At 42.0% G+C, this 15,523-nt stretch overlaps 1 protein-coding gene across 5 annotated transcripts in view; it reads left to right on the forward strand.

The window, feature by feature from the left end:
- sli (slit guidance ligand) overlaps positions 1-15,523 on the forward strand; it is a 489,923-nt gene that overhangs the window by 396,274 nt on the left and 78,126 nt on the right. The window contains exon 1 of one of the 5 annotated variants that reach the window (XM_076365527.1): positions 3,384-3,508. The exons of the other annotated variants lie outside the window; for them this stretch is intronic. The gene's annotated coding sequence lies outside the window, so the exon portion shown is untranslated. Of the gene's footprint in view, positions 1-3,383; positions 3,509-15,523 lie in introns of those variants that run through there. 5 annotated transcript variants of the gene reach the window in all.

Raw genomic sequence — 15,523 nt, forward strand, 5'->3', positions numbered from 1 at the left:
ATTATTCACAGTAGTAAATTTAAAAGCCGACACGGTCCGCCTGAATGGAACCGCGCGATCGGCCGAGCGTTATATCGAATAAATTCCGAACGAAAAGAAACAAGCTGGGGCAACGAACACGACAGAGAGAGGATGAAAGGACCGCGCACTGAAAAAGAACATGGCGGAACAAAACGAACGTGTTTGCGCCGGGAGATTACTAACAAACAGAAGCATATGTTTGCGTCGGGCCCCGGGCAACAAACGAGCGATCGGATCATTATCCAGGCATGAAATTAATCGCGAGCGGTTCATCGATGGCTCGACGCCGCGCAGTCCGTTCTCGTGCTACCGTGCAGCCGCGCGGTGCACGGCCGCAAAAAGAAAAACGTGGCTCGATGTGCCTCTTCGAGGATACAGTATGTAATACGCGCGCGATTTCACCGATTCCGGTTTCGCTTATTCACGGCAGGGAGTTTGTAACCTATTTCGTAGATTGCGGAGCGCAGCTTTGTTTATTCGCGGTAGCCGATTGAAGATGATTTTTCTATTTTTATCGATTTCCAGTGTATTTGAGTATCGACTTCCATGGGAATTTAGCTTTGATCACTTGCGGTTCTAATTTACGATTATTTGAACTCGTTAATTCTCTGGACCATCTGTGTATTTCATATCTTTTTTTCTATTTTCCAACCCTACGTCGCTAAACTATATTCAACGAACATTTATTTTCTAGATATGAATAGGTATAATAGTTATTTTATCGAGAAACTAGGGAACTCCATTTCTTAATAATTGTTTTTAGTGAACTTTCACCGATTGTGGTTTTCGCAGTTCGCGATTTTTTTTCGAAAACCGTTTTGAACAACGAGGTTTCACAGTACTTTCCCGCGGGTCACTTAAACGCTCAACAAACGAGTAAAAGAGCATGGCCGTTCCGCTGGCGAAACTTGCCCGATTCGCGACTATTAATCCCCACCGCCATCGCTCTTCAAGCATGAAAGTTGAATTACTTACATCCACTCGGGGACAGTTTCGAGTACTTTACAAGTCTGACGACTTTGTTGCGCCGGTTTAGACGCCGGCTACTGGGAAAAATTGCATTTCCCGTATGGCTGATTTAAATTTCCCGCCTTGACGCCTCGACTCTTTCCACGGTTTTCACTTTGAGACCAATTTATGTTCCCGTAGGGTTTGCGTAATGCTTACGAAAGATTTATTTTATTACTAGATTCATGTTCTTGGCACTTTCTAATACCCAATAACATTATCCTAATGGTGATATTTTTCTTAATCCTTAGAATATTACTGTGGGATGTTTAATTAAAAAGAAACTGTTCTTTAACCTTTACCCTTATCGGTAGAAAAATATTTTCATTTGATTTCTACTGAAAAAATATGGAAAGCTGAAGTCACGGTTACTTAAATATCAACTCGGTGGCCTAGAAGTATCGCAACTGGAACTTCATTAATAAAAGACGACGTCAATCTTGTTAATAACAAACACAGTCACGATCTCACTGATACCAGATGGCAAGGCGAATCAGCGCGTAAACTCGCTGATAAGTTGATTTCAGAGCGGCGCACCTTTGACTACGTTTTTTCACTTCATTTTCCTTGATATGCGTCGAGGGAAAAAATCCTTAGAGTACCGACGTTTGAAATGTTAAGTATTAATTAAATATTTCAAGCAGAACTTGCCAAACACAAATATTATTCTATTCTTTCAAATACAAATTAAATATCTTGCTTTTTTAATGAATTGTTACACTTATAGTAAATGTACTTACAGAAAAAGCGTAAAATGTTCCTTATCTAGATAATTTACTAACATCGAATTAAATATATCGACCGAAGTTATGAAGGAAATCAATAGGCAATAGGTTTAATTCTTTTAATACTTTATCCTCAACGTTTTAATTGTTATATTTTAATTCTCATCCGCCTCGCCCACTTCCGGCAATCGAACCTGGAGATCGCGAAGCGAGAGGTTTCGTTCGCAAAGTAACGGAAATCAGCGATGAAAATAAAAACATCCGGGGAGTCCGGTGAGCACCGCTTCCCTATGCATGAAGGCGGCCGACTGCTCGCCAGAGTTCTCGCGATAACACCAGCTCGCTGCGTCAACGAAACGGATGAGGTCGTTACATTTAGCAGATTCGTGAAAATATCCCCGGACACGGGCCAGCGTTAATTATCGCCGTTAACGCGGCGACTTCCCGCCATTTTTGTCCTCCGACGCGCCGGCTTTCTCGTCACCCGTGATTTACACGGTAATTCTCGACGGGCACTGTGGGTCTTGCTGACCCATTTATTCTTTTCTCCTTTTTACGTACTGCATTGTTACCTTCATTTAGTGCTCTGTACATTTTGATACGTGAATTCGCGAAATTTGTTATGCTTTTAGTTTGACGCAATCCTGCGTCTAAACGAGGCAGTCAATATAGAATAATCAAGTGAATATTTCAATTAATTTGAATGAATCCTTTGAATCAACAGAAATATACCGAGATCAAAAGAGAACCGAATAATTATATTTCTAAAATATTACCTGGTTACATATAAAACATTAACCCTCTAAATTTACAAAATACCAGCGATTCAAATTCATAAAAGGATACCTAATATCCTTGCTGCCATAATCGAATCCGCATTTCTAAAAACATTTAATTCTTTTTCCTATAATCTCTCAGATTTTCACAAGACAGTGTGTCTACGCAGCAGTTCGAGTCTCACGATGCAATTGCTGCCGCCATATTGGATATTACCAGCGAAGCACAGCTGCCTAGTGCAGGCCATCATTCCGCAGAGATGCGCCTCTTAGTTTCACGATATTAACCCAGTATTGGCCTGCACGGTATCGATACGGTACAGTGACGTAACACACGGGGACGGCAATAAATCGACGAAAACTTAGGAGTCCGTTATCGGGTGTCCCCGGTGCCGCGCGGATGATCGTCAATTGCTTAACGACGCTCTTCACGGTGTCTAGCACGGAAATACGGTCGCCCATCAGCAGTTACGAAAGGTCGTGTCAGTACGGGATCACTATCGTAACACGCCTGGCAAGATTCGGCGGGCTGCGCACGGCCGGGCACAATATAAATTTCCCTGCTAACGAGGTCCCTCGTAACGACCGAACCCTTGAACCAACATACCGGTGCACGGTATACAACCCGGCTATCTAATAAACATACATAGTGCTAATACACACAATAATATGTACCTGCACGGCATGCCGGGTATAAACATGTATACACCGTATACCGATACACAAGCCCCAGCCTCTTCCATCTAACTATATGGACGAGGGGGCTTGAGAGGAGCACCAGGGGGGTTAAAGGTGTCTAGGCCGGGCGAGAGCGACGCTAGCAATTTCGGAAGTCGTCCTGGGGAATAACTGCGCCCGCAAAGGAGCTGCCCTCGGTCGCGTATATTCGACCGAAATCTCGTCGAGGAACCGGCCCTCGGATTTCGAAGATACCGAGCTCTCCGTGGTCTACTAATGTTTCTGGACTGTGATTCGAATGTGAGTACGAATGTTGCGGTTGAAACGTTCTGCGATTGTTCGGGATGGATGCGGACTGTTGTTGAGAATGATAATTGTAAGAGATGGTGTATCGTTATTTTGTTTCATTGTTGGTGAAGATTGAGGTTTTTTCAGTTTTGTCGAATCTGTTTTTTGATCAATTTAGGTTTCAATTTAGGAATCGAGGACATTTTTTCTCGAGGTTATTAAGTATTGATTAATCATTTTTTTAAGTTCGTTCTCTATATAACATTGATATTGAGAAGTTTATTAATGGATTTTCAATGGATAAAGTGTTAACAGTTCAGTCACTCCAATTATCGAATAAATCTAATGATCGGTAAATAACACAGCTATCGTAAAGCAAGTATAGCTATCGCAACCATCGTATAGCCTAATAAAGAAGTCTTATCTATAACTCAATTGCGACACACCTGCGTATCGAAATTGCTCCAAAAAGGCGTTCTCGACAGCAAAACGACAGCGGATAATTCATCAAACCGTCGAGCGGGAACAGAAAAAAAGTGTTCGAAAAGACTGGACGGATACAATCTCAGCACTTAATGCGATCAAATGCTCGTCCACGGAGTCCCTCATCGAAAAAACGTCCAAAACGAGCTGGTTACACGAGGAGAGAGATACGGCTGGGATTTTTGCGTCGCGCAACACGCTCGACGCTCGCCTTGGCCGAGGGTTAGACGAGACGAGATAAATATCCCCGCAAGCTGCAACGTGTTACACGGTAGCGGGCGTCCGGCGACGTTTTTCCGCGCGCGGCCGGTGCACGGACCGATGCACACGCTCGCCATCGTACATACAAAGATGCATTTAAGTCACGGCACCAGTCACGATACGCCGAGCTCGCCGCCGCGCCGTTCCCGAGACACCGCCGCATCGAGATAATGACGATCCTCGGCTTATTGAGAGATCGCGGTAAATCGTGCATGCTTCGGCCTTTACGATAGCTGATTATGGCGCGTTCGGTGTAAAGGAAAGCGGGAAGACTAAATTATATTCAAATGTAACGGTTGATTCACTTACAAATTATTATAATATAATCGTCGATAATTACTGATTTACACTTTAGATCGTGGTGTTCGTAATTAATCCTGATTAATAATTAGTGGTAGTAGCTTGTAACAGAATGAATGTTGCCTTTTAATAATCACGTTAAACTTTACAAGTACTTCTTTTATAATTATTAAACTTATTATTTATTTCAATTTAACGTGAACTCAGATTACATTTTACTCAACTGTGAACCAAACTGGAAGATACCTGAAGCATTCGTACACATCCAGTGAATGATTTCCCTAGCATGAAGGAACACTCGTTCGAACCAGAATTTTGTTGCGGTGGAAGGCAAACGACTACTTCTCGAATCGATCTGAACCAAAGCGTAACATCGGCGAACGATACATCGATGGAGTTACGTGTCTCGGGTTTTACGTGATCCCGCATTTGGTCGGACCGTCGCTACCTAGAGCGGGGCTGGTGAGTTCGTTTAATGCCCCCTCCGGGGTTCGTCGACAGGTACCGGCCATTCGCCGTTACGAAAGCTTTTTAATTTTACGTTACATAAAGTCCTACAACGGCTCCACCCGTAAAAACGGCCGATATTGGATTTACCGGCGGAACGGGCGGCACCTGAATTCTTTAGCGCATCGGCCGCGACACTGTTACTACGTGTATAGTAGGCGGCAGGTGATAAAATTTCGAAGGGCCGCGGTGTTACGTGTCGGCCGACGTCGTATCCGGCCGGAGCTTACCGGCGGCGGCGGCGGCTTAAACCGATCTCGCGCGATCCTAAAGCCTGGAGAGCTGATAAAAGAATTGAGAGTTACAGGCCAGACGGATACCACCGTATCTCTGTTGTATCGATCCTTTCGCGACGGCGCGAAACTGCGATCGTCAGGGTACTTCGTAATTACCGGTGCCTTCGATAGAGAATAAATGAGAAGAAAACTGTTTCTTTTTCTTGTAACAGGTGTCAAGATTAAAAGAAGAAATGATTCGTAACATTAGATTTACGGAACCCGTCAATTTGACGAATATTGAATTTTTTATACATTATTTCGTAACAATTTAAGTGGATTTTGATTGTTGCGGTTATGGAATGCACATTATAATTCTCTATTCTTGAAACTCTAATTTCCGCGACTTATATGAACGAACGTGCAGTCTTATAGGAGCGACAGAATAAAGGGTAGAATAAATTGCCGTAAATCTATTGTTTATGGCAGTGTAATGGCTGCCGCTGTGGGATGTCACGTGACCAGTCGCAGAGACTCATGGACGCCCACTATTTTGTTGTCACCGCTCACTATACTATTCATTTTTATATGTTTCCATTCTAAAAATAATGTAACCTTCAGTATTTGTCAATTATATTTCATTACAAGGCGTGTCTTTATTTTAAAATAATTGAATAATCGTCATATTTCTGTTTCAATAGTGTAATCATTGCTTCCGGTCATTTTCTTCCGACTCGAAGAATTAATATCTCAATAAACAGGTAGCTAATTGGTAGCGCAAAGAGAAATAGAAACGCGAAACTCGGTGCCGCCATTTTTAATAAGTTTCGCTGCTTTTATTGAAAAAGTTGGCGACGTAATGGCGATTTCCGGGACACCTTGTAGAACGTGTGCGCGCACAGACGTCGGTGGTTCCCCGCGGCCGCCGCCGCCGTCACCATGCTGCCGTTTTCATTTAAGCCAAGAAATTGGAATAAAAGCACAGCGCGCGACTCAATTAACCGCCGGCAAATATTTAATTACAAACGCAAATCTTGCTTGCTTCGGTTCTCCTTTGAGGCGGAACGGCCGGAAAGGAGCCATTCAAGCCAGCCAACGTCTGCCTGCACGCAGTTTCCGTGAACTTGTCTGAATGCAACGTCGAAAGGACGAAAGGTGAAGGGGCGGGGACGGTAGGGGTGGCAAAGGATGGCGGCTGAGCAAGGCGACTACCGCCTCCTCAGCCAGACACAATTTCTCTTTCTCTTCCGATTTGCCAACTCCTGAATTAATCCCATCGAGAGTCAGCGGGTCGCCTAACAAAAGATAAACGACCGACGGTTAATGTATTCGCGCTTCGGTGGTTAACTGCTTTCCCTTTCCCTTTCTCCGTTTCCTATCGGTATTCCGAATTTAATTATTTTTTAATTACATATTTCCAAATGTTGGATTCGCGAGCGTTTAGGATAGGACCTCTTGTTTTGTTCTAGGGATTTTCCTTGAAGCTGGGAAATTTATAAGAAATTCAATGTAGTATTATAGTAATAATTATTATGTATTTTGGATGAAATTGCCTTTATTGGTCATTTTTAAATTTGCAAATGGGACTTGTTAATAAGGCCAACTAAGGTTATTCAATTTTAAATCTATTGGTTTTGTTTTACTAACGTTATGAACAAATTCTACAGATTTCTCACTTCTTTGACGATTTGTATAGGGGATGCTGCAGTAATTTTTCACTTGTATTTTGTAATTGCGAATTTTCGAGTAAAGTATTTACTATAACAATTGTGATACACCCGGCGGAGAGATTTATCCCTGCTGATGTCCTACATACTGAAGGATAAATGGCCCAGGGAGTACCCCTAAAATTTCCAAGATTGCCGGGAACAACATCGCGAAGAGTGATAGCAAGCCACCTGCACCCCACATTTGCCGCAGCTCCACAAACCACCAGTTATCACGTGGCACGTGACACGCATCCCCATCAGGCTGGCCACGTTCCACTGAAAAATATTCATCCCTGTTTCCACCTTCCTCGCCCCAGACGTACCCTCCGCATCCCGTAGTCGTCAATTCCGGCGTGAAATCGTTCCGACAGACAGAGACGGTACATTCCGCGAAGCAAATACAGTGACGTCGTAAGAAACCCCTTGGGCTGCACCCCTAAATATTGAATATCTATTGTCTTGGACCCTTTACAGTGAACCACTGAAGGAAAATGCAGAAAAATAATTTTCAATCTCAAACTTGAACGTAACTTTACATTTTGCAAAATTATTTATCGCTGACTCGAAGAAATGAAATATTCAAGTTTAATTTTTCCTCACTTTGGAAGCACGTATTCGCATAGCGAGATTTTGTAATTTTTCTTGTGTACGTTAATACCGTTTTTACGTATTTTCATGGGAAAGGATTGCGAAGAATGCTAGTGAAGTAATTAAAATGTACTTTATTAGTACAAGTAACTTCTCTGGCAGCTATACAGTTTCGCTCCGGGTGTTTAACGTAGAAAAATCGAGCAGTAAAGCTGACTCTCTTTTAATTCTTTATAGAAATTACGAGAGTATGTTCTCTGAAATTTGATGCTATTTTTATTATATGCACGGTTATAAACGAAATTATTCACTAATTTCCCGGTGGACGGCTCATTCTATGATCATGAAACGAAAAATTCCGAAAAGCATTATGTTGGTATGAAAATTCTACAGGAAATGTCTCCATCTCTCAAACGGCGGCTTCATCACGATCATCCGGCAAACACTACAATTACCATAGAGAAACCTTTAGCGAGCTGAAAACCAACAAGAGAGAGTTCCTTTAACGCTCATTCTCTTTCCCCGTTCGCTCTCTAATTTCGAGACGACTTAGGTAAATTGAATGCTTTCAATCTTCAAAATATCCGGACTCGCCTCGTTAAACGATTCCCGATTACATTCAGAAAGGGTAACTCGAGGTAAAGAGAGAATCGGGGATGCAATCGAGAAAACCGCATAGAGAACTACAGTAGAAGCTTCGTTATACAAATACTTGTCATGTGAACACAGTGCTTTTGAACGTTTGCAGTATGTAACTACTGCAACGCATAAATATTGTAATATAACTGTTTACATAATTACAATTTTAATATTTACAAATCTTCCATTTCTTTCAATAACGCATTACTTTTCATTCTTTCAGCTTCTTCAATTGTTTCTCTTATTTCCTTTATTTAACACATAACAAACAAAGAGTCATTGTCATTGAATAATTATATATCTATTTAAAACATATTCCATGCTTGGCGAAAGTTTAATTTGAAAAGCTCATTACTCTCTTGCAAAAAATATCCTGCAATCTTTTAACCATCAAATTAGATTATTAGCGTCTATTCTTCTCCCATATGAAAATCCTCTTAACTTTTGTCCTCCAATTGGCTCGTATAGCGAATGTTCCACCTTTCCGTACGCAGTTCGTTTAAACAGACCTCAGGAAGACGCGCGCGAGCGCACGCAGAACACATGGCCCGCTTGGATACACATGAATCATGAAACGAACGCGAAGGCCTTCCGCGTCAAAGGGGATCAGAATTAAACCGTAGATCGCCGAAGGCGAGTCGATCGTCGGGGCCACTTTTGCCGCACAAAGTGACACGCATTTTATTAAAAATGTTCCGTTGTCTTTTTAAGCCGTTTACCCGCGCGCCCCTAAAATCGCCCGCGGCGACGAATCACTTTGTCCCGCGAGCCATGAAATTATCGCGCGGCTCACTGGTTTATATAACCCCCACCAGAACCCACCTAATATTCGAATGGCGTTATTTAGGGGTGACTCTGCTCCCGATTAAACATTCCTCTTTCCGTTAAACGAAGCTTGAACGCGACCTCCTGATTCTGCTCGCTCGTTCATTGTCCGGCGATTAGTTTTCATAAAGCGGTTTTTAGAAATAATTTTCATTGGGATGCTCGATGCCGGAGCTACTGTTCCGTTTTTGTGCACTTGGAATTTAATTTTAGTTTTGAGGGGTAGCAGCTCTTTGATAGCTTCCGCGGTATTGGTCACCAAGCTGAAGCGCTATCATAGATGTATTTTAGTTAGAAGTTTGATCATATAGATTCTGGTATATTTGTAGCGTTAAATTTGATCGGACTTTATTTAATAGTCTTTAAATTATCGCTTTTAAGTGTTAACAATTAACTGCAGTCTCTCGCAAATGTTACTTCGTCGGTAATATTCCAATTTTTCAAATCAAACATATATTTCTTATGGATTACAGCTTGAAAATAAGGAAAGATAATGGAAATGGAAACTAGATTCGGTGTTCAATCAAGCTGAACGGTGTGAAGAAATAAATGAAGAAAAAATTAACTTCGGTTTGCTCGTAAGCCGAGGGGAAGGTGCGATGAGAACCACTGCGTAAGTAATGAGTGTGGATAAAAGAGATTAGACGGCCGAGTTCTCTACTCCGGAGGCAGCGGCAAGATTTATTAACGAGCTTCTCTGGTCACGGCGTTCGTTCTTTCCGGCGTGTGTGACGATATTCGTCCGACCGCGCCGCGTCTTTTGACGTGCCGGGTCCGTAGCGCGCACCCTCCGCGCCCGTTTCTTTCCTTCTTGTCCCTTTTTGGCGACCACGCAGAGGAAATCGTTACCTTCCAGCATATTCGAGGCGTTCGTGAAAGCCGACCTAGCCTGGCAATTTCGATGTAGATTTCTGAAGGGTCTTTTAACAGGCTGGGACAAAAGGGATGAAGGATGAAGGAGGCCTGGTTAAAGTCTGGCGCTTTTTGATTTCGAGCTTCAAACCTAAACGACCTCCTTTTCCCTCGAATTGTAATACTTCTCATTTACTTCAGTGATCTCCTGTTTTTGACGGTTCAAACGGGAGACTAGATATTCTGATTTATTATTAAACTGTAAGTTTTGATGCGTCTGTGCTGAATATGAATGCATAATATTTTTAGCTCAATGCTAAGCTGTTGAGACTTTTAGTAAACAATGATTTCTTTTGTAAACTACGTAGGAAATTTTATTTTGAACGAAGGTCTGTAACTATGACAAACTGTTTCACCCTCTGCCTTTTAAGGAAACCTTGATGTTCGTTCAGTGGCCTGATCTTTTTGAGGTACAAAGGCTCAGTCCTGTTTGCAGTGGCAAAGTTTAGGTACCTTTGACTTCGATGCGCAGAAAGGTCTTTACGGAGGGCTTTACGCAGATCTACGGTTTCCAATGTCGTTTGAATTTTTTAGATATACCTGGTGGAACGGTTGAAATTATGCATGTTGATTTAACATATTCCAGCAAAAAGAAATTGACCTGTATCTCATAAAACTGTTGTCCTATAATTATTATCAATTTATCAGTTATCAATCGTTGACCCTTAGAAAAAAAATGGACACACAATAAACACAAACTTCTTCCTTTCCCTAATAAATTCATTAATTAGAAAGTAATTTATTAACACTTTATTCATAATAAAGAAATCTTATCAGTCACAGTTGTAAAAGAAATACAGGACAAGCGGTTGACACTAAAACTATCCAGCAATTAGAGTGACTTACATCCAATTTTTTATAAAACTTAGAACAATACGTTTCTTGAGCTTCGAAGGGTCTCCTAGTCTTTTATCTGTATAAATACGTAAGTGTAATCGAGAATCTTCCATAAAAACGCCTTCATAATTTAAGTACTTCCAAAATAAAACTTCCGAAATGGGCCAATTTGACCCACCTTGTAGTTTCAGTGTTAAACATCTCAAACCCCATCGCAAAAACCCTCCAAGTGCGCAAAAAACCTTCCATCCTCAAATTACAAAATCTTCCCAGAACCTGTGTACCAATCCACCATTACAGTTGGTCCAGGATTTCTCCGCGAGAATCTTGCGCCATAGGGGTCTACCGTTTAAGCAGAGTCATCAGAATTTCTCTCCTCCAATTTCCTCGGCGCGGGTGAACGCTGCGGCGGGGGATTTCCCCGGTAACAATCCTCGCCGCAAGAATCCCCGAATCGATTCAATCCACCATGAAAAGAGGCCACGGGCGGAGGCGGATGAAGAGAGAAACGGTTTCGCGCGTCGTCCCGTGTTTTACACGGACGCATGGAAATGTTTACACGGGCCGTTACAAGCCCGTAGGTGGAACACTGGGAGCCCGTGTAAAAGTGGCGGCGGATGGGAAAACGGGACCGAAACAGCGCGTCCGCGGCGTTACAACGCGATCCCGCGCGCTGCGGTGCCGCTGCACCTGCCGACCGCTAAAGGGCCCAGCTCGTCTAACCGGTACTCGCTTCGTAAAATTCTCAACTATGCACTTAGCGCGGCCGGACACCACGTATCGGGTGGTTCGAGTGGAACGCCAGGGTGCACGCCAAGTGAATCGGGTTATTTGGAATATGCGGTCGGAGCGGTTGGAGGAGTTGCGTGGGAGCGTTGATGGGGAAATTTTAGCTCGATGTCGGTAGGTTGGAATGAATGAAGAATTATTATTTATTTATCAGTCGGGAGTATTTGGTTGAAGTGACTTTGTTGCTTGTCGAACTTGTAATTGATATTATTTGGAGTAGATTGCGATTGTTCGATAAAGTTCTGATTTTATATTTTTGTATTAGATTCCTTCGAACTTGGCACACTTGATGCATTGTGTTGAGATTCAAAGGAATTTATTTGTGCATTCGAAGGAATTATTGATGTCAATTTATTCAGTATATTGAGTTTAAAATACGAAACTAGAAGCTAATGTTGGCATTAATACGAACACTTATTCTACCTAAATTCCATCTACAAGAAACGACGAAAACCATAGCAAACATTCTCCATCGAAACAAATAAAATTCTAACTCCCCTAAAACGGTTCCTCACGAATCAACAGCCCAAATCCCTCAAGTGCTCTCCCGTAATAGTAGCAGCAAATAGAACAACACGAATTAACATTGGTCCCAGGCGAGGATCGCGAGCAATTAGACAAATGCACCGGGGGACGCATGATTAAGTGGATCCCGCGCGTGAAAAGTCGGCGAAAGCGCCTAGCGCCGGGGAATTGAATTAAGTCAAATAACGCGAAGAGGAGAGAGGGGTTGCGTGGAAAGAGAGTTGCAATTATTAGAGAGTGCATTCGCCGTCGGCTGCTTTGAGGTCGCAATCTCATCGAAACGTTGTTCGCCACCGATAACTCGACGGTTAAATACAGGGAAGACGAGGTTCTGGCGCGGGAAACCGTTCCGCGGTGGAAGCTATCGACTCCTCGGCTTCCTTCGACCCTCCGCGCTCTGTTCTTCCGTATCTGCCGGCGTAGATGGATTACGGAGCCGAATTGAACAAGATCAAAGTGGACTGTACCCGCGGGTCAGCGCTGTATCGAGTTTAGAGGGCGGCCTAAAAATACTCGGCGAGATAGGGTTTGGGTATTAAGTCCGGCGAGTAAGTACGCTTCGCGATGGACGTCTGGAAGATTAAGACGGATTCCACGTATGATTATCTAGACGATGGGGCATCCTGTTCGCGTCTCTTGTCGATGATATTACTCTTCCCCCTCGCTGTCGACTGCGTTTCTTCGGATATGTTAATCCCTTTCCTCTACCCTGGTGAAGTCTAGCACTGAACGAAAGTTGTTTTTACATTGATCTTATGATTAGTCACAATGTTGCTTCTCTGGTGAAATTTTTGTACGGTGATATTTGGAAATAAACAACTTGTGGTGCCGTTTGGTATTTCTAAGTGTTTATTTCGATATAGCTTCTTAGATGTTTTATAAATTATTTCTACTTTGGAATATTTAATTCCTTTGATGATTTATGTGACTATATATTGTTTAGTACTTAGTATTTTCGTTAGTATTTTAACATAGGCTACATAAAAAGGTAGTGTACACAAATTTTCGTTAATTCCTTCATTAAAGCTTACAAATTATTTAAAATTTGTAATAATGAATTTCTAAATTTCTGATGATTTATGTGACTATATATTTGCAATATATAGTATTTTGTTTAGTAGTTTATTATAGGGTGTATAAAAGAAATTTTATATTATTTTCGTAAATTTTCGTTAAATTATTTAGAAATTCGACGACTTATATTAGTTTAAAATGGTCCCCTAATACCCGGTGTCAATTAGTGGACCGTTTGAAAAATCATTTTTACCAAAGAGGAGTTACGAGAAAAACTGGTTTGCGCAAACTTTTTTTCGTGCCGAGTAACGAGCACAGAGCAAAACCACATGGAACGCGTTCGAATCCTCGATTCCCTGTTACGCCAGACCTCCGCTCGGCCGTGGTGCTCCCTGGTCCGTTTCCAATGGGATTTTCGGATCTCTCCGAGGCACTTTAAAGAGAGCAGTCAAAAATTCTTCCAGACAAAGATTTAAAAATCTGCTTTCCGCGCCCTTGGGGAGAAACCGAGGCAGATTCTTCTTTTTAGGACCGTGTCCTGTGCGAACCTCCACTTTGACCCAGGACCAGAGCGGATTACCGGATCGGGCAACCGTCTGAAACCATTATTGTCTGGCCGAGAACCGGCGTGAAAGTATGTACACCGGGAGCGACATAGAAGTATTCTAGATATTCCCCGACAAGACCTGGCGTTCAAAGTAAAAACTTGCTTTTCTCTGTTTCCAAGGTTCAAACGGGCGTCTTCAACTCTCGTTAAATGTAACTTGGCGTTTTCGAGGACGTAAAAGCTCGAAGCAACCCAGCTGTTTTTTTCATTAAAAAATTTTCTATTCTCTTCGAATGGATGATCACCAAGTTTTAATAGCGTTGTTTTACAATGTGCCTCGTTGTTGGTAAAGTATTTAACTTAACTTTCCGATGAATTCTCATTTAAGAAAAAAGTAATAAAAGTAATCTATTATATCTCTTTTGAACTGTTACTACTGTTCTTCTTATTATCGCGAACAGCTAATTTTCTATTCATTAACCTATAAGATTTATTAACCACCCGCCATTTACATAATTTGAAACAAAAATATAGTCTTAATTTTGCAATACGAAGTAGGATCTTATTACTATCACTATCCAAGTAAATTAGATTTACTGAGTTTTTCGATATAAATTGAAAGCTCCGTCAGTCGCAGTAATTGCCAACGGAAGCGTTAAGGATTTACGGGGGAAAAAAAAGAAAACAGAAATGTTCAAGGGTTTTTCGTTTGTTTCGGCAATGGTACACTTAAATCGCATCTAGTTCTGGCCGCGGCCGGTGAGATTTTTCCGTGGCCACGGCCGCCGTATCGAGTAAAACGATCTCGTGGAAAATAAATCTCAGTCCGTGCTCGGTTGCCCGCAGATTCTTTTCCTCTGGCGTGCATAGCCCTTCGAGGAACCATCGTCCGAGAGGTTCATTCCTTGATTAAAAACCGCGATACAAATCGTCCGTACATGGTGAACGTGGGTGCCGGCTTATTCTCACCGACAGCATCGTCTTTCAGACCTTCTTCAGCATCCTGCTGGAACGTTCAACCTGGAATGATCCTTGGGAAGAACATAAAAAAGGACAGCCACGATTAAACAGACCTATCCCGGAATAAATTATATTCAGTCACAAAATCATATTCCTCGCGATGAAGATAGGAACCGTGTAATTTTAATATATACCGTACCTATTGGCCGTGTGTATAAATAATTAATGAAACTTTATGGAAAGTAACGTTTATGAATGAATAATCAATTTCATTCGTATAATGGGATACAGGCAGCTGTACGATGGAATGAAGGGATAAATTGTAGTTTATATAATCAGTATAAGATACGTGAATAATTAATTACATTTGTACGAAACGGCGTATAGATGCGGGATAAATAATTCAGTGTATTAATACGTGGAAAATAAGGTGTGCAAATGAAGAATTTTGATTATAGAATTTCCTGCATGATCTCGAATGTTTGGGAAAGAGAAGGGTTTTGTTTAATCATTTCTTCAGGCAGGGAAGGGAGAAACTCAGCGAACGTGTTTCTAGAAAAGAAGAACCGACGATTGTCTGACCCCGGGCACTTAATGAAAGAAAATTGTATCTCGCGAAGGGAGTCGCGAATAAATCTTCGTTTTATCGGCGATCGATTATTCTGCTTAACCGCGCCCGCGATCGAGTTCCCCAGTTTCCCACGTTTAACGGGAACGGCGCAATAAAGATCTGAGACGATCTAATTTTCGGAAAAAATTGAATTTGCCGGAAATAAATACCCGAGGAGAAGAAGCGAAGCTCGTTTCTTCTGACGAGAGTCGCTAGAATGAAATCACGGAGGAAATCTTCATTGATATTTCACGAGCGAGTTTTGTGTATTCTTTCTGTACCAGCAGAAAGTAACTAGCTCATAGT

Source organism: Nomia melanderi, chromosome 1 (genome assembly GCF_051020985.1).
Source record: "Nomia melanderi isolate GNS246 chromosome 1, iyNomMela1, whole genome shotgun sequence".
NCBI lineage: Eukaryota > Metazoa > Arthropoda > Insecta > Hymenoptera > Halictidae > Nomia > Nomia melanderi.